General features: G+C 48.8%; 1 protein-coding gene and 2 long non-coding RNA genes across 7 annotated transcripts in view; all 3 read left to right on the top strand.

The window, feature by feature from the left end:
• Positions 1 to 25,211, top strand: part of PALLD (palladin, cytoskeletal associated protein) — a 341,957-nt gene that overhangs the window by 227,349 nt on the left and 89,397 nt on the right. The gene's annotated exons all lie outside the window — the stretch shown is intronic.
• On the top strand, positions 13,896 to 17,820 carry LOC146396512 (uncharacterized). The gene is made up of 2 exons (XR_014826515.1): positions 13,896 to 14,898; positions 15,172 to 17,820. It is a non-coding gene; the product is annotated as an uncharacterized LOC146396512 (long non-coding RNA).
• Positions 19,659 to 23,408, top strand: LOC146396511 (uncharacterized). The gene is made up of 2 exons (XR_014826514.1): positions 19,659 to 19,877; positions 20,955 to 23,408. It is a non-coding gene; the product is annotated as an uncharacterized LOC146396511 (long non-coding RNA).

The raw sequence follows: 25,211 nt of genomic DNA, 5'->3' as shown, positions 1-25,211 counted from the left end.
CCAGCAGGGAGCTAACACCAGGGCACCCACTCTGAGAAGTAAACACTTGATGGTGAGGACACCCGGCAGGGAGCTGGGGGTGAGGCCAGGCCTGCCCCATCTGGGGTTCCACCAGACCCAGCAGGGACCCAGGGACAAGGTCAGGCCTGCCCCCCTCCATCTGGGGTTCCACCAAACCCAACAGGGACCAAGGGACAAGGTCAGGCCTGCCCCCATCTGGGGTTCCACCAGACCCAACAGGGACCAAGGGACAAGGTCAGGCCTGCCCCCATCTGGGGTTCCATCAGACCCAACAGGGACCAAGGGACAAGGTCAGGCCTGCCCCCATCTGGGGTTCCACCAGACCCTTCCTGGGTTGGAGAGGAGGGTGAGTGTGAAGCGCTGGCAGGTGTCACTAGAGGCCATTCAGAGTGAGCCATGGTCCGGGCTTCATCATCATCTTCCTGGACAGGACCCTTGGCTTCTGAAAAACTCCTGGGGCAGCTGGCTGTCCTGCCTGTGCCCTTTGGTTCCCAGCGCTGTTTGAGGTCAAAGCCTTCTCTTGAATCCACTTCGGCTGCTGACAGGCAGCCTTGTTCCATTGTCTCTGAAAACAGGACTTGGTGTGTTGTTAGAAACGGGATGGGGCCAGTTTGAGCTGGCTCTGCGGTTTCACTGGAGCATCTTTCCCAAGGTGCATGCATCACACTAATTACCTGTCAGTCTATCTGCCTGGCTAACTTTCTTTCCATCCATCCAACTCCATGTTACGTGTATCTGATTAAATACCTGGGTCAAAAGATGAGTGATAAAAAGGTGAGATATAATGCCTCCAAATTTCAAAGAGTCTTTACCCTTCGCCATCCGATTTTTCCCCCAGTCAGGGAGTGAAATAAGTTGCCTATCAATTCATTCATGAATGTATTTATTCCTTTTTCTATGAATCTCTATTAAGAACCTACTATGAGGAGTTCCCACTGTGGCTCAGTGGGTTAAGAACCTGACTAGTATCCATGAGGGATGTGGGTTCTATCCCTGGCCCTGCTCAGTGGGTTAAGGATCAGGCGTTGCCGTGAGCTGTGGTGTAGATGAGTAGGTCAGGTATCACATGCCTGGTAAGAATCCTGAGGTTAAATTGCTAGGATGTTTTTCACGGCTCAAGCTTTCTGTTTCAGTCTTCTCTAGAACCGGAGAGGTCAGGAGAGAAAACTTACCACCAGTCCCCTTTTTTTTCTTTCAGGGACACACCTGAGGCAAGTGGAACTTCCCAGGCTAGGAGTCAAATCGGAGCTTCAGCTTCAGTCAAATCGGCCTACACCACAGCCTCAGCAACTTGGGATCCAAGCCATACCTGTGACCTACACCACAGCTCACAGCAAAGCCAGATCCTTAACACACTGAGCAGGGTCAGGCATGGAACCCACATCCTCATGGATACTAGTCAGGTTGGTTTCCACTGAGCCATCATGGAAACTCCATACCTACCATCTTGATTGATAATATTGGCAGTTTCTCCAGAAGTGCCATCATGTTTTGTCAAGAGCAGAGGGGTGATTCAAAACTGTCCTAAACTTGTGCTGTTCAATACGGGGACACTAACCATGTGTGGCTCTTTAAATGTAAGTTAAATTAAATTAGAAATTCAGTTCCTCAGTCACTCCAGCCACATTTCGAAGGCTCGGTGGTCACCTGTGTCCAGTGGCCACCAGAGTGGCTGGTGTGTAAGAACAGTGACCTCATCACAGCAAGTTCTCCTGGACCTTTCACAATTTTTCTCTTCCTTTATGAAGAATTCCAATGCTTCTTGGTAGTTGATTACTTTTTTATCACTGTAAACTCTCTAAGTGATAAGCTTTTGAGAGTTTCAGTGTGTTAGCCCTTGTTCCAGAGAGCAGCTATCAAAGGGCCAAATCAGCCCATTTACATTCTCGTGTGTGTGTGTGTGTGTGTGTGTGTGTAGGCATGATTTGGTTAAATGGTGATTTGAAATGATTGTAAATGAGGCTTGAGGTTTACAAAAACAGAAAAAAAGTTTATTTAAAATATGTTTGGTCCTGGAGTTCCCGTTGTGGCAGAGCAGAAAATCTGACTAAGAACCATGAGGTTGCAGGTTTGATCCCTGGCCTCACTCAGTGGGTTAAGGATCTGGGGTTGCCGTGAGCTGTGGTGTAGGTCATAGATGCAGCTCGGATCCTGCATTGCTGTGGCTGTGTAGGCTGGCAGTTGTAGCTCCGATTGGACCCCTATCCTGGGAACCTCCATATGCCTCTGGTGCAAACCTAAAAAGCAAAAAAAAAAAACCAACAGCCCCTAGCCTGGGAACTTCCATATGCTATGTCTGCAGCCCTAAAAACAAACATACAACCAACCAAAAACATGTTAGGTTCTGTTAAACCGTAACTAATATGGCATCTTTATTAGGAGCTGACTTCTGCTGGGGTTTGCTGAGTAGTAAACAGTCCCCCACGTATCAGTGAGTTTTCTTTTTTAATTGAAGTGTAGTTGATTTACAATGCTGTGGCAGTTTCTGCTGTACAGCAATGACCCAGTCAGTCATATGTGTATATACATTCCTTTTCTTATATTATCTTCCATCATGTTCTATCTCAAGAGATTGGATAGAGTTCCCTGTGCTGTACAGTAGAACCTCGTTGCTTATCCATTCTAAATGTAATAGTTTGCGTCTACTAACCCCAAACTCCCCGTCCATCCCTCCCCCTTCCCCTTGGTAATACAACTCTGTTCTCTATGTCTGTGAGTGTGTTTCTGTTTTGTAGGTAGGTTCATCTATGCCATATTTTAGATTTCACATATAAGTGATATCATATAATATTTATCTTTCTCTGACTTACTTCGCTTAGTATGAGAATCTCTAGTTCCATCCATGTTGCTGCAAATGGCATTATTTTGTTCTTTTTTATGGCTGAGTAGTATTCCATTGTGTATATGTACCACATATTCTTAATCCATTCATCTGTCAGTAGACATTTAGGTTATTTCCATGTCTCGGCTATTGTGAATAGTGCTGCAATGAACATAGGAGTGCATGTATCATTTTGAGTGAAAGCTTGGTCTGGATATATGCCCAGGAGTGGGAATTGCTTGATCGTATGGTAGTTCTATATTTAGTTTTTTGAGGTACCTCCATACTGTTCTCTATAGTGGTTGTACCAATTGACATTCCAACTACCAGTGTAGGAGGGTTCCCTTTTTTCCACACCCTCTCCAGCATTCATTATTTGTAGGTTTATTAATGATGGCCATTCTGACCTGTGTGAGGTGATACCTCCTTGTAGTTTTGACTTATATTTCTCTAAGAACTAGTGGTGTTGAGCATTTTTTCATGTGCCTGTTGGCTTTCAACTACAAATACTACTTGCTCCCTGGGCAGACCCTGACATGCCCTGCTTCCCACCTTTCCTGTGAGTAGCAGCCTAAGGAGAACATCATAGCCCAGGAATTTCCCCACGTTCCTCACAATGACATCCAACTCGATCTTCCTCAGGAAAATATCGAGAAAAGCAGAACATAGAACAAGTATTTACTATACTACCTTCTTTGTGCTTCACTGCAGCCTTACTTTTTTAAGTAGAAGATTTGTTTACTTTTTTAATGAGGAAGAAATCATGCCCACAAAAAGTGCAGGAAAGATAAATGTTCAGTTAATAAGTAACTGTAAAGTGACAAAGCCGTATGCTTTATTGAAAAGCAGGTGTTAAAATCAGGTGTGTGAGGCCCACGGAGCAGGAGGCCACCACCGCTGAAGCTGTTATTACTCCCCGATCCCCAGAGCAGGGAGGTTGGTCACTGCACCATGGCCAGGGTTGGGGGGGGCGGATATGTAGGCGGTGGCCGTCACCTGGTCTCTACAGGAAGGAGCAGTGGGGGGGTGGGTGTGGGGAGGGCCCGAGGCTGCTCTGATGGGGACAGCGGCTCTGGGCTCAGAGCTGCCCTGTTGTCACTGCCTGGCTCTGGGCATTAGATCAGGTGGACAGTGGCCCTGCCTGTGAGGGCCCCACAAAGGGTGGGGAGCCCTTAATTTCACGTGAAAGGAGCCACTTACTGTCTCTAGGAAGGACTGGCCCTGGGAGAGGCCGTGACTCCAGGGTCAGCCAGGCCCGACATCCAAGCCTCAGAAACCCAGATGGTTATAGACATGATGAGTAGGTTCATGTGTGCAGGGCACACAGCACTGGGGGGGCGGTGAATAGGTGGTGAGCCCAGGCTGCCCCCTGCAGACCTCTGTCGTCCTGGAGAAAAAGGAACGTGTGTGTTCATTTCCACATTGAGATTCAGCAACTGGCCTCAGAGGAGCCACAGACCACTGAGAGCCTATGCGAATCTAGTATCACACTGTTTTCATTATTGCACCTTTAAAGTCTGTTCACATCACAGATGCTGACTCACAGACATTGAAAAACTTATGGTCTCCAGAGGAGACAGTTTGGGGGGTGGGGGGATGTGCTGGGGTTGTGGGATGGAAATCCTGTGAAATTGGATTGTGATGATCGTTATACAACTACAGATGTGATAAAAATAAATAAATAGTCTGTTCACATCAGTTAGTACAGGTGTGAAAATACCCACACACCCCAGGTATTCCTTTTCTTGCCACCCAGTTTATTCTCATGTGATTCAGAGGTCATCAGGACGTGCAGACTAAATAGCAGCGCTGCACCTCTGTGCCAGTCACGGTGGCCACAATCCCAGACGCCGCCTCAGAATGGGGAGGATGTGGGACACAGGAGCCTCATTCATTGCTGGTGGTTTTAATTCTCTTGCTGAGGGTGTTAAAACTCGACTTGTGTCCCATTAAAACTGTTATATAAAACACAACTTTCTCATCAAGTGAATGCTGTCTGCCTTGAGAGGCATGATTTTTGCAGTATGTAAATTTAAGTGATAATTCAAAGATGAATTCGAATGATATTTGAGTATATTATTATGGGCGGGAGCCCTGGCTAAGGGCAAAAGCAGGAATTTGTAAAATAACCCTGGACCTGCTCTTTCCAGTTTTGTGAAGACTAGTCATGAAGGAGCCTCAAAATCCTATGACTGCTCAAAACAGATTTCCTGGGTTTCATTCTTTTTATCTTTTTTTTTTTTTAATTTTGTGGCTTAACCCACATCATATGGAAGTTCCCAGGCCAGGGATTGACTCTGAGCCACAGCTGTGGCAACACTGGATCCTTTAACCCACTTCTCTGGGGCTGGGATCAAACCCAAGCCTCTGCAGTAACCCAAGCCACTGCAGTCAGATTCTTAACCCACTGTGCCACAGCAAGAACACTGTTTAGTTTTTTTTTAATTTAAGAATTTACAAAAAATAAAAAAATAAAAAAAGGAGTTCCCATTGTGGCACAGCGGAAATGAATCTGACTAGGAACCATGAGGCCGCGGGTTCGATCCCTGGCCTTGCTCGGTGGGTTAAGGATTCGGCATTGCCATGAGCTGTGGTGTAGGTTGCAGACGCAGCTTGGATCTGGCATTGCTATGGCTGTGGCGTAGGCCAGCAGCTGTAGCTCTGATTAGACCCCTAGCCTGGGAATCTCCATATGCCACAGGCACGGCCCTCAAAAGACAAAAAGACCGAAAAAAGAAAAGAAAAAAAAAAGGAATTTAGGAGTTCTGGGAGTGCCCATTGTGGCTCAGCAGGTTAAGAACCTGACATAGTATCCATGAGAATGAGGGTTCAATTCCTGGCCTCATTCAGTGGGTTAAGGATCTCGCATTGTCATGGCTGTGGTTAGCCCGGCAGCTGCAGCTCTGGTTCTGTCCTTAGCCTGGAAACTTCATATGCTGTAGGTGCAGCCCTGAAAAGACAAAAAAAAAAAAAAAAAAATGAGTAGCAAAGCACTTGTGCCAGCGATGTCCAGGGGTTGAAGGTGTGATGTGTTCTCTCCTGCAAGGCTGTCACTGACTTTTTCCGCCCCAGCAGTAGGCCTTGCTCTGCTGCTCCATTCCTCCCCTGTATGGGGGCGGAGGGGGATTTGGGGGAGGATATTCCAGAGAACTTCAGCGCTTTCTGGTAGCTTTCAGATTATTTTTCCCTTCTCCTTAGAGTAATTAGAGTCCTGTCTCTTACAGTCCTGTTCTGAGCAAGGCCATCCTGCCTGGGCACCTGCAGGGGGAAGGCAGGGCGGGGTGCTCCCCTCTGATGGCATGTGGTCCCCCTCCTCTGGACCCCTCCACCAGGCACCTTCTCAGGACACCTCCTTCTCTGAGTGGGGCTCCTTTCCTGATGACCCAGGAGTCTCTGCTGCCAGCCCCAGGTGGCCTGAGGGGACTCACAGACTGGCCCAGTGGTCAGCAGCCGGGAGCCCCAGAGGCATTTGTCCAGCCCTTCTCTCTCACTGAGCTTCAAGGCAGAAGTCAGCCCTGCGTAGCTTTAGGCCTGACTTCTTCCTTAACTGGAGGAGCCAGCGAGGGAAGGAGGCAGAGCAGGTTTTCCTGGCCTTTTCTGGGCTAGGTGAGTTGGGTCAGCAGTTGCCTGCAGGCTGTGCGCATCCCCAGCATGTGTTTTATTGTTCAAAACCAAAGCTGGAAGATTGGCCGTTCACCATCCTGTAGGAAGGTGAAGGCACGTGTGACCCCATGGCAGGCAGTGAATGCTCAGTGGGTGTCAGCTGCCCTGCCCATCCGGTGCAGTTTTCCTTTCGATCTCATCAAGTCCCTACAGAGCGTCATCATGGTTTGAGAAATAAAGTCCATGGAATGTTCTTTATAACCCCTATTTATTGTGAAATCAGTTTAAAGGTTCTCAAGTGGCAATTTTTAAGTGAAAAAAAAAAAAGCATAGAAAAATGGAGAATGCAGATCTCAAGACAGGTTCTGTTTTGTGACACTCTTGCTTTAAAATAAGTAAGTCAGTGTGTGGTGTGTGTATGTTGTGATCAAAAATACCTCTGATGGCATTCCCGTCGTGGCGCAGCAGAACCGAATCTGACTAGGAACCATAAAGTTTCAGGTTTGATCCCTGGCCTCACTCAGTGGGTTAAGGATCTGGAGTTGCGGTGAGCTGTGGTGTAGGTTGCAGATGTAGCTCGGATCCTGCATTGCTGTGGCTCTGACGTAGGCCAGCAGCTTCAGCTCCCATTCGACCCCTAGCCTGGGAATCTCCATGTGCCGTGGGTGTGGCCCTAAAAAGAGAGACAAAAAATAATAATAATAATAATTCTGTTACTGTTTACGATGGTAGCGTTTGGAAGCTACCAGGCTGCTGCTGCCGGGGTCAGAGGTTTCACTCTGCAACCATTCCCCTGAGTTGGCGTAGCAAGTGAGACGGGGTGTGTGTTGGACGCCTGCGGGGAGGGTCCAAGCTCTGCTGGCCCAGCCTCTGCAGCAAATTCAGGTGGCCTGTGGGGGACATGGGCTGTGGGATGCTTTCCCCTGATCCTTTCTCAAGAATAAGAGCTGAGGCCCCAACCCTGTGAGGGGCAGCAGAGGGGGTACCACGGTGATGTCCCATCAGAGGTTAGGTCCTGCTTTGCTTGTCCTGCGAGGGGTTTTCGGGGAGTTAATGGATGTCCCATGAGCGAGACGTGCCCCTGTTCCTGGTTATCAAGACACCCGCCAGGCTGGATGGGACCCCGCTAGACCTGGGCCTCTGCCACAGCCTCAGCTCCTAAATGTCTGTGCGGTGAGTGGAGATTCCATCTGCAAGAGGAAAACCAGTGGTGGCTGGTGGGCTTTCAAGTGGCTTATCTCCTGCATATTTGTAAGACTACAGTCTGGTATTTGAAGTTTCAAAAGAGTCGCATGCTGGGAGTGAGATCGCAGAATTTCCCATAAAAATGTGGTTTGACCACGTTGAAGGGACAGCCTTCCACCTTTTGAGTGTGACAGTAAGTCTGTTACAGAAAACATGGCTTACTTTCCCTGTCGTAGAAATGGAGGCGCCCAGTCCTTCTTGTTCTGCAGGAACCTTTTCCTGTGGGTGTGGTATGGGCAGCTGGCCTGTTCCAGAAAAGCAAGGGGGTCCCTTCAAGGAAAAAACTTTACTTCCCAGGAAACTCACTAAGATAAGCTCGGGTTATCTCTTCCCTTTCCTTACAAAAATGTGACCCAGTTATAGAGGGATGTCAGTGTGACCTGGCCAAATTCCTGAGGATTCTTCACATTTTTCTCTCTGAAAAATTCCTTATCTTGAAGAAGACCTAGTCGGATGAGCAAAGGAAAAAAGAGATAATCAGATGACTTTCGGATATTTGGGGAGGTGCGTATGCTTGTTTTGAAATCCATGCATCTAGGAGTTCCTGCCGTGGTGCAACGGGATCTGTGGCATTTTTGCACCTGTTTGATCCCCGGCCTTGCACGGTGGGTTAGAGATACAGTGTTGCTGCAGCTGAGGTGTAGGTCTCACATGTGGGTCAGATCTGACTGATCCCTGGCCCGGGAACTCCATATGCCACAGGGCTGCAAGAGGAAGGGAGGGAGGGAAGAGACGGAGGAAGGAAGGGAGGAAGGAATCCCTACGTGTACATCACACTGAACCCATCCTTGACTTCTTACCATCTTTACCACGTTCTCTGGAGCAAAATTTGTGACTCATCCAAAAACTTTGTATATTTAGACCACCAGACAACCGAGCAGGATAAACAGAACGACTCATCTGTCTGTTCACCATCATCCTTTCCAGGAAGGGGTTTAATTCCTAATGTAGGAGTTGATCAGATCACCTTGAGTTAATGCTACTTTGAGGCAACCTCATAACCAGGGAAATTGTAGGCATTTTCACCTTGCAAAAGAGCGAGTGCCTTGAGGAAAAGAAACCGGAGGTATGAGCCCTGGCTTGGTGTCTCAGCTTTACCCTGGGGAGAAGGCTTGGAAGTTGGAGACTCAGAGAGAATGGCCAGTTTCCATGGCAAGGGAAACTGCTCTTCAGGTTAGCTCATGAGGAAAAAGGTAGTAAAATCAGACCAAATTAACAACCGAACACACAGTCGTGTTCTGGGTATTAGCTGCCATCAGAGTTGTCTTGTTGATGTTGTCTTACTGCTGGGTTCACCAGCTTCCCACCAACCCTCCCCCCCCGCCCCCCGCCGCCCGTCTCCAGTGCAGAGCTTGGTCCTACCTATTAATCCCACAGTCAGTACATCTCTCCTGGAATTTTGCAACGTGTTGAGTTAGACAAGAAGCTTTCCTTCTAATCCCAATCTGGCTATTTTTTCTTGAGTTCAGTGTCGTAAAAGTCAGAACCAAAGACACTTTGGTTAAGGGTGCAAGTTTAGAATCGTACACAGACAAATTCACCGTATTTTCATGAAAAGGCTGCCTGGCCACTTGCTTCATCATGACTGCAGGAGAGTCAGAGGTCTAATATTTGCAAATGCAGGTGCTGTGGGGCATGTTCCAGAATAATCTCTATCATTCGATTTTGATAGTACACTTCAAAATGTGTTCTTGTGCTAGAAAACCTTCACTCACTTATATTTGCCCCCAGGTAAAAGTGAGGGTTGCTAACTGCTGAACTCCTCTGAATCAAGATGCTGTTAGAAGAAATTTAATCTACATTGAAAGGAATAAAAGCTTTACATGAAAGTTTTCTCTTTTGGAAAGTTGGTTTGGAACTTAAAAGTTTGCAAAGCCATTTTCTGAGTTGCCAAAATACAGTAAGGCAGGAGGAATCATTCATTTGTTTTAAGAATATTAGAAACTAAAGCTCCTTATGACCAGAACTTTAGGCTTTGTTAAAACTGTTGTGTTGCTTCTACCATAATATCTACCTATGGATAGTGATATAGATGCAGAAACTTAAAAGCACAAAAAAGAAAATTATAGAGTTCCTGTCGTGGCACAGTGGAAGCAAATCCGACTAGGAACCGTGAGGTTGCAGGTTCGATCCCTGGCCTCATTCAGCGGGTTAAGGATCCGGTGTTGCTGTGAGCTGTGGTGTAGGTTGGAGATGCAGCTTGGATCTGGTGTTGCTGTGGCTGTGGTGTAGGCTGGTGGCTATAGCTCCGATTAGACCCCTAGCCTGGGAACTTCCATATGCCATGTGTGCGGCCCTAAAAAGACAAAAAAAAAAAAAAAAAAAAGGGAAACTATAAATGCCTTCTAATCTATGTCTATAAAGGTAATCACTGTTAACTTTTTAACAGTGCACAAGTGCCTAAATGTAGTTATTTTTAAGGATGGGACCATCCTGTATATACTGACTTTATTCTGCTAAATCACAAATAGCAAATATCTGCTGAAATGTTTCAACCTCTTAAAAAGTGTATATACTCTGACTTATTGGCTGCAACTGTATTACCTAAAGTAACTCCTTTCTGTTCACTGTTCAAACTTGAAATAAAATGATCCATCTGTTAAAGGGTAAAAGGAAATCACAGTTAGTTCTTTGTGCAGCTAAATTGTTCGGCCAAAAATGCAGAAAGAAGGAAAAGAGAGAATCTTTGTTCTTTGCTTAAACCAGGGTTGTTGATTGAAAGATTACCAAAGCCTCTTAATGTCAAAAAACATCTAACACAAATCTGTAAATCATGCTACCCACTTACCTTGACCTTGTAGGCAAACCCTTCATTCCTTGTGCTCCCCCATCTCTTACTCAAATATGAATTTGGGAATAGCGTTTGGAATTCAAGGAAGATTGAGGACACTGGCATCCAGTGTAGCTTCCTCTTCTTAACTAACCAGTATTTTGTGTTTGTGGAAAAAGCACACATGAAATAAATGCAGATCAGCATGTCTGTGATGATAGATTCCTGAAAGAGCACACGTAAATAAATGTCAGTGTATCTGATGCTATCTTCTCACTAAAGGACTCTGGTGATTTGTCTTAAACATCATATTATTCCCCCACTCCCAGGCACAAAATTCAAAAAATATATCCCCCACAGGGAACTTCTATAGCTGTTTCCTGTGTACCTTTCCAAAAACTGCCCATAAATTTTCAGGCATATGTGTAATTTGTGCATGAGTGTGATTTATGCACCTGTGTACCCTTGGCAACATTCCCTATGTGGGGCCTTTGACATATATGTTCTTACTTCCCAAGGTCAGTGACAGATTGACACTCTGCTGTCCCTAAACAAGGCACACAGTCCATTTGCCTCTTAGCAGACCCAGGAAGCAAATGCAAAACATTACCTCTAAAAGTTCCTCTTTTTATAAATAATAGGCATTAATTTCATGCTTCTATTTTTTTTCTTTTATGGCTGCATCTGTGGCATATGGAAATTCTCAGGGTAGGGGTTGAATCAGAGCTGCAGCTGAGGCCTACACAGCCACAGCAACACTGGATCCAAGCCATGTCTGCAACTTGTGCCGCAGCTTACAGCAACACCAGATCCTTAACCCACTGAGCGAGGCCAGGGATGGAACCCACATCCTCACAGAGACAACATTGTGTCCTTAACCCACTGAACCACAATAGGAAGTCCTGCTTCTATTTTTTTTTAATTAATTTCTTCTGTGTACCATATACAAAAATGAATTCCAGATGGACTAAATAAGACATAAAGGCAAAAGTTTGATACATTTAAATTCATTAAAATAAAAAAAAAAAACTCTTGGGAGTTCCCTGATGGCCTAGTGGTTAGGATGCTGTGCTTTCACTGCTGCAGCCCAGGTTCGTCTCTGGTCTGGGAACTGAGAACCCACATCAAGCTGCTGTAGCCAAGGCTAAAAAAAAAAATCCTCATGATTGAAAGGTACCATAGAGAGAGTGAAAAGCAAGCCACAAAGTGGAGAATATTTTCAACTCATATTTCACCTGGACCTCTACCTGAAAACACAGATTACGAAATAAAGAATTCCTGCAAAGAAACAAAACTCATACAAATTGGTAAGAGAAAATGCAATCAGGCAAATTAAAAAAAAAAAAAGTTTAAGTGAAAGATTTGAACAGCCACTTCACCAAAGAGGGCTTCAAATGGTCAGTAAACATGAAAAGTTACTGACCCTCATTAGTAATAAGGAAAATATGAGTTAAAACAACAGAGAGATACAATTGCTCTCCTACCTGATTGGCGAAAAAGTAAAAATCAGGGTACCCAGTTCTGGTGAGGATGGAAGTGACGGGCTATTTCATACTCTACGTAGGAGTGTAAGTAATAAAACCATGTTGGAGAGGAGCTTGGCATCATTTGATAAACCCCATGCTGCCAGCCCTGTGACCTGGCAGCCCCCCTGGGTGCAGTCCTCAGACAGGTGGTCACACATGTGCACTGGGGGCACATTCCCAAACACAGAGGCCCCAGCCTGAAACTGCCCATGGGCACAGAGCAAGCATGGGAACTGGGGTAAGGCCTTCCACTGTGGATTCCTCAGCAGCTGGAGTGAGTGAACCGCAGCTGGGCACATGTGACTGGAGCTTGCACATACCACACAGGGCCACAGAAGTAAGACAGTCCCCACAGAACCCCCCAGGACTGCTGATGGGCTGGGTCAGATGTGGGACTGGAGGTGCAGGTGAATTAGGAACCCGTGAGGACAGCAGAGTATGAGGGGAATCAGCCAAGTCAGGGGGGCACATAGGGCCCCTGCAGGGCCTGTCCCTCTGCTCTGGTTTGACCTGGGTACAGGCACAGGAGTGTTGGCTTTCTGATACTTCATTATGCTGTAAATGTTTAAAAAAAAAAAAAATAGCATACAGAAATTCCCACTGTGGCATAGCAGGTTAAGGATCTGGCATTGTCTCTGCAGCGGCTCAGTTTCAATCCCTAACCTGAGACTTCCCTATACTGTGGGTGAGGCCAAGAACAAAACAACAAAACAAGATCCAGATAGAAAAAAAGTGTTTAAGAATTCTTACTTTTTCTTTCTTTCTTTCTCTCTTTCTTTCTTTCTTTCTTTCTTGTTTTTTGTCTTTTTAGGGCCACACCCACATATATGGAGGTTCCCAGGTGAAGGGTCGAATCGGAGCTGCAGCTACCGGCCTATGCCACAGCCACAGTAGTGCCAGATATGAGCTGCATCTGTGACCTACACCACAGCTCATGGCAACACCCAATCCTTAACCCACTGAACAAGGCCAGGGATCGAACCCAGGTGCTCACGGATACTAGTCAGTTCGTTAACCACTGAGCCACTACGGGAACTCAAAGAATTTCTTAAAAGCCAGAAGGAGAGAGCACGCTGCCTCTGCATGTCCCAAAGTCACTACTCTGTGAATTCACACCCTTAGGAGAGGACCAGGGGCTAGAACACCTGTCCTGTGTTGACGAGGCCCAGTGCTCCCGCCAGCACCCCACCTGCTGACACCCAAGAACACCACCAGCTGTGAACCAGGTCCCTCTGAGCAGATGAAGCCTTGGCTTCAAGGAGAGGGAGGATCCAGGCAGTGCCAGCGGTGCCCTGTTCTGGCCCCTTTGTGGGAATTCTAACTGTAAAAGGAACTGGGTGACGTGACCTGGCTGGAGACCCCCAGCAGCCTCAGCCCAGACCCTGTGTCCCCTCATCCCTCTCCGCCGGGGATGCATTTGACAGCCTGCAGCAGTGGTGGTCCCTCCTGGGAGTCTGTCACTTACCTAAGTCGTAAATACCGTGAAGTCCAAATTCTAGATTCTCAGAGAACAAAAGCTCATTGTTTGAGCAACACAAACCAACACAACCGTGCTCACCTGTGAGGGTCTGCAGGAACCTCTGTAACCCACGAACCACGCTGGGTCTCCTGGAGCTCTGAACTCCTTACCCCGGCTGGAGACCTGCCAGGAGTTCTTTAGGTTTTCTTTGGGGATTGCTCAGGGCTGTGGTTGGGGAGGTTGTAGATCAGCTTCTGGACAGGGTTGTTCAGGGCAGGGCAGGGGGAGGGAGCCCCCCACTGACCTTGGCCTGGTGGGAGAGCCTTGGCACAGGGTGGGCAGTCTTGTGGGGCCAGGCCTGCTTCTCTGGAGCTGTTTCCCTGAGACCTAGGGACTCCTGGGAACGCTGTCCACACACGTCGCTGCTGGTAAAGTTCTTTTCCATGTTCAGGGTGGAGCTGTTGCTGCTGTGAACAGGCCCGGCTTATTCAGTTATTCATCGTGTGTGGGAACCATGTCTGTTAGTGATACACGTAGCGCCCCTGAGAGCAGTGCTCCACACAGGACCCAAATTCAGCCTGCAGTTTCTGGTAAAAGTCAGGAAAGAAGCATCTTACTTCTTAGTAAAGCAGATCAGAAATACCTGAGCACAGAAAGGAAGGTGTCGAGCTGCACAGCCCAGGTGAGGCACCCAGGACAGGAGCTGCTGCCATCCAGAGCCCAGTTACCTCTTGTCTGGAACTATCTAGAGACAAGCCCAGGGTCCACAGATGCATGTTCTCCAGAACAATATTCAGAATTGCAAGACCATCATCTTTCAGTTTATGGTCACATGAAAACAGTCTGCAGATGAGTTCCCATTGTGGCTCAGCAGGTTAAGAACCCGACTAGTATCCATGAGGTTGCTGGTTGGATCCCTGGCCTCGCTCAGTGGGTAAAGTATCCAGCGATGCTGTGAGCTATGGTGTAGGTCACAAATGTGGCTTGGATCTGGCGTTGCTGTGGCTGTGTTGTAGGCCAGCAGCTGCAAGCTCCAATTCCACCGACCCCTAGCCTGGGAACTTCCATGTGCTATGGATGCAGCCCTAAGGGGGAAAATGAAAAAATGCCCGCGAAGGTGACTGAAGCCCTTCTCTGTGAAGTTCCATGGCTCTGGTCATATGTGGTTTTTCTGGTTCTCAGTGAAGACAAATGTGGATTTGGAGCCGCGTAACCAGCCATCTCCACTTTAAGTTAGGGAGCAGCTATGGTTAAACCGTCAGGGCACATTTCTTCAGAGGCATAGACCCCACCTGCTCTCTTACTGAGGAAGCGTAGAGCTTAGATTTCTGCAGGTTGTTATGAGGTCAACATTGTCCTTTACGGTCCCCAACATCAAATCCAAGTGCGTACTGAAAGGGACTGTTCTCTTCATGACAAGAGTCCTGCATGAGGGATAAATAGAGGCAGATATGTGTCTTTTTTTTTTTTTTTTTTTTGTCTTTTTGCTATTTCTTGGGCCGCTCCCACGGCATATGGAGGTTCCCAGGCTAGGGGTCGAGTTGGAGCTGTAGCCACAGGCCTACGCCAGAGCCACAGCAACGCAGGATCCGAGCTGCGTCTGCAACCTACACCACAGCTCACGGCAACGCCGGATCATTAACCCACTGAGCAAGGGCAGGGACCGAACCTGAAACCTCATGATTCCTAGTCGGATTCGTTAACCACTGCGCCACGACGGGCGCAGTGTCTTTTTGAATTGTGGTTTCTCCAGATATATGCCCAGGAGGGGGATTGTTGGATCATGTGGTAACTCTATATTTAGTTTTTTTTAAGGAAACGCCACACCGTTCTCCTTGGGGGCCACACCAGTCTCCCTTACTTCTCCACACACATGTGAACACCTCCCTGAGCTGTGCTGGGTCCTGGGGATCGGGATGCACAGGCTGTGGTACTGAGCTCAGCGGCTTACCTACCGTGTAGTGCAGGACAGCACAGGACAAGATTCAGAAACAAAATGAGCGAGATAGCATTTCCAGGAGCAGAGGGAAGGAGGAGCTTCCAAGAGGGGAAATAGCTGAGGTGGAGTGGGAATTAAAAATGGGCATGGGAGTTCCCATCATGGTGCAGTGGAAACAAATCCAACTAGGAACCCTGAGGCTGTAGGTTCCATCCCTGGCCTCGCTCAGTGGTTTAAGGATCCGGCGGTGCCGTGAGCTGTGGTGTAGGTCACAGACACGGCTCAGATCCCAAGTTGCTGTGGCTGTGGTGTAGGCCAGCGGCTACAGCTCTGCCTGGGAACCTCCATATGCTGCTGGTGCAGCCCTAAAAAGCAAAACAAAACAAAACAAAAGGGGGGGGGGCGCATGGACTGCACCAGAGGCAGAGAGGAAACCAAAGGCTTTGCAGTGAGACTCGGGCCAGTGAAAATCTTGAGCCCCAGAGTGTTACTTTGTGCAGCGGGAATCCCAGAGCCAGAGGCTTCAGGGTGCTGAGGGATTTTCCACTGAACCGGACTCAGCAAATGCTCATCAGTTTTGATTGTATGGAAAGCTCCAAGCTGGGTGCTGTGACACAGTCAGAGCTTTTTGTTATCGTTGCTGTTAAGAGAAGTTTTAGCTTTTCAAGAGCTTACAGTCCAGTGAGGAAAACAGAACATTCTGTAACATGACATGCCTACACTAAACTGCAGTGTGCTTGGGAGAAAATAGGAGAAAATACCTTAATTCCTTCTGGGCAGATTTGAGAGGACGTCATGGAAGAGGTGCGATTTTGAGCCAGGTGTTAAGAGTTGAGTAGCTGAGCTGGGGGAGGCACAGCCAGAGGAATTTCAGGTCAGGAGCAGGCTGAGATTTTAAGCACTTGCCATGGCGAGCAACTAAGGGCTTTGGACAAGGAAATGTTTTTAAATGTGTCTCATTTCTTTAAACATGATGCTATTTTTATATGACCTGTATCTAACACGTTCCTGTATTGGAAGGGTTTGTGGGTCTGTTTCTTCGGTTATTTCTCCTGGTTCTTGCTTGTGAAGCCTTTTTTCTGTGCGTCCTTGGTGGTTTTACTTACTTACTACTTTTTTACTGGAAGACACTGGTAACCCTTGGAAGCTGTTTTGAGGATTCCTGGAGGCCTGTGATGAAGGTGGCTTCTTGCAGAATGTCTGCTCTGCCAGATGTCTGAAGAAATCACTGGTCTGGGGTTGCCTTGAGCTACATTCAAGGCCTGGGGGGGTGTTTTGTTTTCTTGTTTTTAATTGTCCTGGTGGTGGCAATCTGGGTTGTTCATCTGCTGAAAAGGTCACTTGTGGTTTCTCCTCTCTGGACCGTTTCTCTCCCCTGCTCGTCCGGAACTAGGGAACTTCCTTGGCAGTGACCCAGCTGCATACCTGGACGGGGTCGGCTCTAAGGTCTGGCCCACCCTGAACACTGAGGGCCTTTCCATGAGGGGTCTCAGCTTTCTGCAGAAGGGTCTGTGGTTGTTACACACCTCACCTTAAGCCAGCCTGGGGTTTCTTCTTCTGTCTCTGGTTTTTATGAGGTCATGAAAACTGAAGCCCAATCTCTAGCTTCTGGAAACTTCCCTCAGGGCGAAGCAGCTTTCAGAGCTCTGCTCCCACTCTGTGTTCTCACCCTTATAAATCTGTACCTTTTGACAGGGCTTTAGTGTGTTAGAAAATAATCTCATAATTTATCCTGCATTTTTTATTGTTCTCAGGGAAGGATCGAGATACCTAGCCAGCTCTATTATATGAGAGAGAAGTTCTAAAATAAGACTTGGGTTTTGGGAATCTAGCTACATAGAGGGTGTAGTGGAGACAAAAGTTAGGAGGCGAATCAGTGGTACAAATGGGAGGTGATGGGCATCTGACCCTGGCCCCTTGGCATGGAACCTGGGAAGGACGAGGTCCATTCTGGGCTCCAGGTGCTCCTGGACGTATCTTAATAGGTGATTAGAAAGACGTTTCTGGAGCTGAGAAGGGAGGTTGAGACTAAAGATGGAGCCTACTGCCTCCTGCACTCCTGGGGTGTGAGAAGTACCCTGTGGGAGGTGTGGGGGAGGGAGGAGGACAGACCCTGAGAAGTGCCTGTAGCTAAGGTAAGGGTCAGACGACCCAACAATGGCGTCGCTGGACAGACCACACAGGAGTAGCCAGGGAGGCGGGAGAGAGGCCTGCAGAGCAGCACGGTGGCCAGTGGTAGAGGTCAGCCCGCAAGGAGGGCCGGGCTGGGCCTGAGGGCTGAGGGCTGAACAGCACTGGGGAGCAATGGGAGTTTCGGGGACCACCGAGGACCTCCGAGGGCCAGGGCGAGTACAGGGCAGGAAGAGGAGTGAGACCATGCAGGCCTGAGCAGAAGAGGAGAATGAGAAGGCTCTGCTTTTCCAGCATTTGGTGACAGAAGGAAAGAAATGATGCCTCCTGATCAACAAAGGGCCTCGGAAGATGTCCTGGGATGAGAGCCATTTGTCAGGAGCCTGTGGACAGGAGGAGGCTGGGGTGAGGTTCAGGGAGAAGAGGGGTGGCAGTGGAACCCCCAGGGGGCCTGGCAGGAGTGGGCCTTGAGCTCCCACTGGGCCTGGCTCGTGCTCTAGAGGGTGGATGCACATCCCCTCCTGAGTCGGAAGTGGGGACGGGAAAGTGGGGAGACCTCTGAGATGGAAGAGATGGCAAGCAGCGGGCCAAGACCTGGGGGCTTGAGGACAGCGAGAAAGGGACCGAGAGCAACCATCGCTGGATGGGGACTTTTAAGGACTTGGCTGTGTCCCCCTCCCCCTGTCTGAGCGAGGAAGAGACCCAGGCTCCTGGATGTGGGTTCTCCCGCACCCTGTGGGCCCCAGGAAGATGCCGTCCCCTTGGCCGCAGCCTGCACCTGTTTCGTGGAATTGTGGCTGCGCCTGCCTGCAGGAGAAGGTCGACAACTTGGTCCTCTGCTGTCGTCCGTCGATGGGGAAGTGTCTTTTAACTAATCGCTATTCCAAAAATGTTCACTGAACGAAGAGAATCGGGAGACAGGGAACGTGAGGCGGCTCCAGGGGAGAAGGTCTGTGCGGGGTGTCAGGGTTGAGCCGAGGGCATGAAAACCCACACAGAATAGAGAGGGGACGGGACAGTCACACCCGGATCCGCTCCTCATGCTCTGCCGATGGGCCCGGAAGGGCCGGTGCCGTGGGGCTGCCTCAGGAGTTCATGACACAGCATAGAAGAGGCCAAGGCCGGGGAAGGACATCAGAGCATTCAGTGGCAGCGACTTCTGCAGGAGGACGACGGCCCAGACGCGACAGGCTTGACTGTATAGAACTGCCCTTCTCTAGTTGTTGAGATGAAGGTGGGACTGGTTCAGAGAGGCCACCCTCAGACTGCGGCCCGCAGCCAGTTAACAGCCATGCGAGGCTCCCGCACCTCCTGGGCACAGCTCACACCCCTGCCCAGGGGCCAGGCCTGATTTACCACAGCACGAGGGTTGTCAGCCTATGGGTCACAGCGCACAGGACATGTGTCCCGGGGCCCCCAGTGATCAGCCCCAGACTGTTGCATGGACTCCGGGGCAGCGGGACGGCCTCTGGGGGACAGAGTTCGGCTGGGCTTTCAGCAGGAACACATCCAGGACAGCAGTGAGTCACAGCCAAGTGCTGCTAGAAATGGGGGGGCACAAGGGGGCTCTCCTGCCTGCTGCCGTGCAAGGCTTTCCCATCTCAGGGGGCGCTTCTCCCTAACAGCAGTTTAATGTAAAGACATTCAGTGAAGAGCGCGGAACAACCACAGTCAGGCCTCCCTGACTGGTGTTTAGCGTCAGTGATGCCCGTCTGCTTGCAATTGCCTGATAAGAAGTGTGTGTGTGTCTTTGCACTTGAAACAAACGAAGGGAAGCGTATGCACCCTCTTCCTTCTCCCCCATCAGAGCCTATGGTGTCAACACAGGCGTGGAGATGAGAGCCAGGCCTGAAAGTGTGCGGCTCCCAGCCCCATCCTCTCAGTGGCAAAGGCCTGGCCAGGGAAAGAATGCGGGCCTGGCAGGGCTGCACATCAGAGCTGGAATGCCGGCACAGAAGGCCCATGTGCCCGGAGCTTAGTGTGGATGGCTTTTCTTTTGAAAAAGGCATTCATTCTGAGAAAAAAAAAAAAAAATTGGAATCTATTTCCTGCCTCATGTTTGAAGGTCCAAATGATGCATTTTTTTCCTCAAAAGAATTCCACTCTGAGTGTAGAGTCAAGCCTGTGGAAAGGACTGCCATGATGAAACTGTTAGCGATTTTGCTGGAATCGCAGAATTTAGTCATCCTCTCCCTTCCGAGTCAAGGCTCTTCTGATGCCATCATGCGGGGCAGGGATGTGAGAGAAGGGCTGTTTCTGAGCATCCCCTGCTTCAGAGGAGGCCCTTACCACCTACTAAGGAGAAGGAGGAGGAAGAGGAGGAGGAGGGGGAAATTGCCACATCATCAGATACATTTTAACAGGTAAACCTGAGGAATATCACATTTTGACTCCCCAACAGGGAAACCAACTCCTCCTGTCTGCTTCTTAAAGCTCTTGTTAGGATGCAGTGCGTGCGCCTCACAACTTCCTCCCGTGTCTGCACCCCAGCCCACTCTAGCGCCCACCATGCCCTGCATGGTGTCTGGAGTCAGTGTGAGATGCGGGTGGTGCCTTGGGGTTGCAGCCCAGGAAGAACCAGCCACAGTGACCTCTGGATCCAGTTGGGAGAGTGGGGGCCGAAACAGCGACCAAAACATGTCCTTGGAGTCCATCAAGAACAGGTTTTGCCCGCAGTTTGAGAAGTTGCAGAGCAGCCTCAGAAAGTACAGCCTCAGAGAAAGGATGCAGGAGTCAAGCTGAGTGTCTGCTGAATCTAGGGGTCTCCGCTGCAAAGACCACAGATCAAAAGCAGAAGAACCAATCATCTTTCTCCTTCTAAGAGTGGAGGAGTTTAGGCTTAGGGAAATTATTTCAAATTGTTTTAATCTAATAGTTCTGATTTTTTTTTTAAACTAAGAACTCATATTTCACATTCCTCCACTTATTTACCAAATTTGTCAACCAGCAGAGCAGGGGCAGCAGGGGTGGAAGTCAATTACATAATAGCCCGTAAGGTCTGCTTGAGCAAATATGCTATTTCTGCTGGCTTTGGGGAATGTGGAACTCTAACCACATGGGGATTCAGATTTAAGATGATGTCTGCATTTCAGATATATGGAAAGTAAGGTTCATAGGCATGAAATGAGTTAGTCCAAAGTGACACAGCTGCTTGGTAGCAAAACTGGCCAGGGAACAGATCTGAAAGCCCTGTCCTGGGCTGGTTTCTTCCTTCCTTCCTTCCTGCCTGCCTGCCTGCCTTCGGCTATGCCCACAGCATACAGAAGTTCCTGGGCTGGGGAGTGAACCTGCCCCACCAGGGAATTCCATGGGTGAGTTTCTTGATGCTTCCAAGAACCCTGGGCCAAAAGTGAAGAGTGCTGGTGTTTCCCAAATCATGGTCAAATTTTCTCAGTTTAACATTTTCCTGCCCTAAAACAATGCATTGTTTCATCTTTTAGTGGCTGCTACTACCACCTTTCTTCTCAATGACAGCAAGATGGAAGCACAAATGTAAACCTTGATTTTTAAAACTCAGAAACAGGCTTTCACAGAATCCTTTTCCCTGGACATGTGCTTGTGAGTGATTCATGACTGCAGACATATATCCATTTCCTTTGAGGGGAGCTGTGGAGTTTCCATGGTAGAATACAGTATAACAGGGTCACGACGTCCTCTGCTGTACACCTGGGCAAGTTTGAGCTCACAAGCCATGTTCCAGGCATGTCCGATCTGATTCCTTGAGGTTGCAAGCAATGGAGATGCGGGGAAGTGTGTGTGTCGTCCCTCCGCTGCTTCTCTCCCAGGCCGATTAGGACTCCCAGCAACAGAAATTCATCCAGGCCAGTCTGAGACGGCTCTAGCAGAAGAGGGTGATACTCCTTGGGAATTCTGCTAGGCTGGAGGTTCTTTCCACCCTGGTCGCCATGGCGATCAAAACAAGCAGAACTGACTGCGTGGTCATGAGGCAGGGAGAAATGTGCTTTCTGTGGAATTCGATCTGCTCCTTGTGACGGTGAGGATAGTGACTCTGAAGGCTGGTTACAGCATCGAGCCCAAGGCCTGGCAAAGTCGGAGCTCGGACAGCACAGAGGACAAAGGAAAGTACAGACTATTTTCAGCGCTAAATGAGAAATAATAGGAGGTGATAGGATATCCTGTATGTTTATATTCCTCTCCTTTGGAGGCGAGTTCTGACACCTTTTCAGAGCAAGTGCTGGGAACAGGCTTCGGCTCTTTAATCCCTCAGGTCCTCCGTCTGGGAAAATAGCTCCGTCTTAATTTCTCAGTCAGACAAGAGCTAATTGCAAACGGATTAAAACCTTGAGAAGTGCTTTGTTCAGCTGATTGTTTCAGGTTTCCTTTTGGAGTGTGGGTGATGTGTTTATTTGACATAATAAATACCACCATCCGCTTTGTTCCAGGAACCAAAAGGCTGTGTGCTGGCCTGAGGAATTTCTCCGTTGTTTATATGTTTTACGGGATGGGCCCTGGCAGAGTCCTTCTTACACAGGGAATGCAGAGAGCTGTGCCTGAGCACAGAAACCAGAAGACACCCCTCTGCCCTTATCAACCCAGAGAGCAGAGCGGATGGGGTGCTGGGGACCCGGCGTGGCCACCTGGACCTGGGCTCCCTCCTCCGTAAGGGAGGAAGTTGGGATGGAAACAAAACCAAACCACTCCACCTATGGGCCAGATTCCATGCCAGGGCCCTGAGGAGTCAGGTAACCACGGGTGAGGCAGCCTAGAGTTTTCAGGGCTTCTGTCCTTTTTGGATGCCCACCCTGCCACACAAGGAGGGCACTGGCGTGGGGCACAGGCCTTGCGGCGATTCTGCATGTGTGCAGCACAGACATCTTTCCCAACAGCTGGAAGTGCTCTGGCCCCTTACAACTTCCCAAAGGCGCTCCTTAAAAGGGCATAAGTGATGGGCCGGTTGGCTTGTGAAGGCGGAGGAGGCTGAGTCAGAGGGACCTGCTGGAGCCGCCTCCCTCCCAAGTGTGTGAGTGTGTGTGTGCGCGTGGGGGGGTGGGGTGGGGGGGAGCTGTAGGCGGGGGCTGGTGGGGGGTGTTTAAAGGGAGGCTGCAAGCTTAGCAGAATGTTTGACCCAGACAAAGAGCAGCTCCAGCAACCAAATAAGGAAGTCGGCACTGCAGGATTTCAGAATAGAAGCTAGTGGGATTCGAGGCAATCTGGGAGAGTAAAAATAAGCTAAGGAAAACGTCCAAGGATTTCTGCTTCGCTTGCTTACCCACATTACAGGGGAAAACAGGATCTGGGGTCTTTGAGCAGGAGTGAGAAAGTCAAGTTGTATCTATCCCGTCCTGGACCAGGTCTGAGAGATGTTCAGAAATGCATTGAGCAACTGAGATAATAAACATTCTCTTGTTAAACGTGGAAAAATGCATTAGGAGCGCATTCCTTTTACCTATAAATTAGGAAACTCTGAGCTGAGGAGGATGAACGTTTTCAAGAAGCCGCTAAGCTGTCTGGACTCCCATTTTCAGACGTGCCCTGAACACTGAGCCGCAACCCAGTCTTTGAGAAAAGCTAACCTCTTACACTATAGAGAAACGTCCCTTAGCCATGCTATCTGATGGGAGCGTGCTGGCAGTTACTCAAGATGTCAGAGAAGGAAATTATGCAGAGAAGTCATCAGTGCCTCGCGAATCTCAACCCCAGCTCCCAGACTCTCCAAAGTACTCAATGATCTTTGTTACTTAGTAATATGAACAGACAGTGATTTTATTTTGACGCTTTTTTTGTAGTGTGGGTGGAGGATGGTGGAGGTTTGGAAGAGGAATTCTAGGTCCCTCCTAAACAGAGTGAGAAACACCTTTTTGTGCCACAAAACCGACCTGGAGTCCCTGGCCAGGGGAACTTCATATGCCATGGACACGACCAAAATGCAAAAAGATGGAGAAAATATTAGTGTTAATATATTATGAATATAAATACACTTTTCTTGCCTTTATTGTGTTTTCACAATTTAAAAAAAAAAAACAAAAAAAACTAAGAGGTGGTTTCCAGGCTAAGAAAGAACTTTGGTTTCAGAGTTTATCTGTACAGTAAATAAAACTCACAAAGTTCTGTTTGTGTCCTTAATGATATTGTAACAGGCTTTATGATGAGAACTGTGATTTCTGCTTATTAATAATATGTCAGTTACACACACACACACACACACACACAAGCACACGCACACACACACACCAGAGCCAGCAGTAGTTCTCTGAGAGAAAAACAAAGGAAATGTCACTGCAGAGTCTCCCTAGCATTTCTCCGAGACCTGGTTAATGAGGGGTCACCGGAGGCTGGCGGTCAGTCCAGGCTTTCTCAGCATCATCAGCTGCCCCCAGCTTAAAGGGCAGGGGAGAGGATGCAGGACCCAGCACAGGGGGATCTCAACACATGCCCTCAGCCAGAGGACCCGTTTGTTCAGTCTTTCAGTGTCTCGGGCTGGACCATCGCTCTGCTGCCAAAGGTAGTTGTACAGACATCGAGCGATGAGAACGTGCTGTGCACAGGTCAGCTCGTTTGAATTATTCTATTTACAGGGAAAAGCTGATTGAGACTTAGAACAATGCTTCCATCGTTCACATGCCCTCGTGTCAAAAAGCAGAGAGGCAGAAGCATAAAGATACTTGGTGGGGGGAGTTCCCATCGTGGCTCAGTGGTTAATGAATCCGACTAGGAACCATGAGGCTGTAGGTTCAATCCCTGGCCTTGCTCAATGGTTTAAGGATCGGGCATAGCCGTGAGCTGTGGTGTAGGTTGCAGATGTAGTTCGTATCTGGCGTTGCTGTGAGCTGTGGCTGTGGCCAGGAGCAATAGCTCCGATTCGACCCCTAGCCTGGGAACCTCCATATGCCGAGGGAGTGGCCCTAGAAAAGGCAAAAGGACAAAAGAAAAGAAAAGATACTTGGTGGAATTTCCCAGGACGACTTAGCATAACTCCTCAATCACTAGGGAAGTTGGACGCAAATCTCATCCAACTTTCCCGTGGGGCAGCTTGAACCCGGGATGCAGGACTCAAGCAAACTCTGTGAGGCTGCACAGCGTGTTTGAGGAGGAGGCAGCACCTGGCTTGGGTGCAGCCTATGTCCCTGAAGGGCGGGTCACTGTCAAGGCTCCCTGCCCTTCCTTCTTTGTCCCACCCTGTGCTGACCCACACGGCTACTATCAGTCCTCAGCAGCTGGTTTCGTCCAGTTACTCATTTAGAGCATAAAGTCTTAGCTGGCCCCGTGTGGCCGTGCCCCTTGGTAATGACACTAGGATTGATAACCCCGGTGTTGGCAGCCAAGCCCTGGGCCCTGTGCCTGGTGACTGGTGACCGACGGTGTCTCCCTGGATCCTCACGGCACCCCAAGGCATGGGCAGCACTTTTCTTCCCACTTCACAGAGGGGGAAATTGAGGCTCAGAGAGGTTCCACAATCAGCTCAGAGACACACTGAGTGAGTGACAATGCTGGATTCAGACACAGAGCACAGGCTCTGAAAGGTGAGCCTCATGCAGAGGACATGCAGTGGAGGCTCAGTTACACATCACAGGTAGCTGATGGTTGTCTTGAAAACGTGTACAAGAAAGAACTTCCACTCTAATTGAGAAGATTAAAGGATGTCTTCAAGAAGCCAGGTATCTGATGGTAATTTCTGTTTGAATATAAGAATGATAACTGCAGAAACAGCGCCAGAAACTACCTGCATAAATAAAACC

The sequence above is a fragment of the Sus scrofa genome, chromosome 14 (genome assembly GCF_054392235.1).
Source record: "Sus scrofa isolate SSC_HxYL_T2T_F1_AM1 chromosome 14, Sscrofa_HxYL_maternal_Yorkshire_Landrace_v2.0, whole genome shotgun sequence".
NCBI classification, from domain to species: Eukaryota; Metazoa; Chordata; class Mammalia; order Artiodactyla; family Suidae; genus Sus; species Sus scrofa.
Note: the sequence above shows the minus strand (reverse complement) of the source record. Positions and strands in the feature narration are given on the sequence as shown.